General features: G+C 45.8%; 1 non-coding gene across 1 annotated transcript; it reads right to left on the reverse strand.

Moving 5' to 3' along the window:
- Positions 1 to 960: 960 nt before the first annotated feature.
- On the reverse strand, positions 961 to 1,047 carry TRNAS-UGA. Its single transcript has one exon. It is a non-coding gene; the product is annotated as a tRNA-Ser (tRNA).
- Positions 1,048 to 1,256: the final 209 nt, after the last annotated feature.

The raw sequence follows: 1,256 nt of genomic DNA on the forward strand, positions 1-1,256 counted from the left end.
GTTAGCTACATACGAGCATTCACCACACAGAGGCGATATCGAACACTACCTATGATAATAAATCCAAAGGAAAGGTCGACAGAATGATTCAATCTGACTTCATCGGTATTCTGGATTGGGTAAAAAAGGGATATATGAAGTTCAAGGCCATGCCAAAACCGTCATGGCCCTATTATGTATAGGCCGTACTAAGCCAATAGCGAATAACAAACTCTTTCCTGCTCCCTCGACCTTAATTAACTCCCCCATCCTGCCAAGCCTCAGCTGCCAGCCCATTGTATCTAAGCACACTGCGGCAAATTGATACAAGTAGCTAAAGATCTCGCATCCGACATCTCCGGCCGAACGGTTAGGCAACACTAGGGCGCCTGGGTCAAAATTCCGCTTACCAAACAAGATGTCGAGAGGCGAACTCTGTAATTCCCCTCCTGCAAAAGTGATAGCGATTGTAGGATCCATGTGGAAGAGGGTAAGCTTTCGGCAACACCTTTTTCAGATTGGAAAGGATGAATACTTGTGTTGGGTCCTGCAGACCAGGATAGCCTCAGATCAAAACCTAATAAATGTACCTGGGGTTGATCATATTTTTTGGGCAATAAGTATTCAGGAATTTGAGCGCTTATGTAGCTAAAAACTTTGCCACCTGAATACTTGATTCATTAAGGTCGTCACCCTATACCCGGAAGTCTCTATTGTTTTCTTTGTCTGTTGAGCTTCACAGGGTTGGGACTCCCTAAATCAAACTGCAATTGTTGTTTATCAACCACTCACGACGACACCGAGATCTTCGACTTAGCTCCCACAGGTCATCCACCCGGGGCGTAAGATAACAAAAGGGAGACAAAGTCCTAACTAAATCAACACACAATAACCTCAACCTTCTACCCATTCCATCCATCATATCAGTCGAGGAGATTCGTTCTTATCTATAGATAAGGCAAGAGAGAACTTATGACCTCGCGGATGAAGAGGGATTCGAACCCCCGGTATTCCTATCAATACTTCGGTTTTCAAGACCGACTCTTTCAACCGCTCAGGCATCCATCCATGTGCTCGCCCGCCCTATCTATATGCGCGCTGGCAGGTAGGGGCAACTCTATGTGATTCGCTACGCTTGCTTGCGCCCCACCCCGTAAGCTGACTCTATTGCCTAGCAGTTAGCGACACTTTTCCGGTAGTACGAATCGCTATGCTTCGCTTATTTCTATATGATAATATGCACTGTCAGATCACTAAGGCCGACTTTTGTCTCTGCT

The sequence above is a fragment of the Triticum urartu genome, chromosome 1 (genome assembly GCF_003073215.2).
Source record: "Triticum urartu cultivar G1812 chromosome 1, Tu2.1, whole genome shotgun sequence".
NCBI lineage: Eukaryota > Viridiplantae > Streptophyta > Magnoliopsida > Poales > Poaceae > Triticum > Triticum urartu.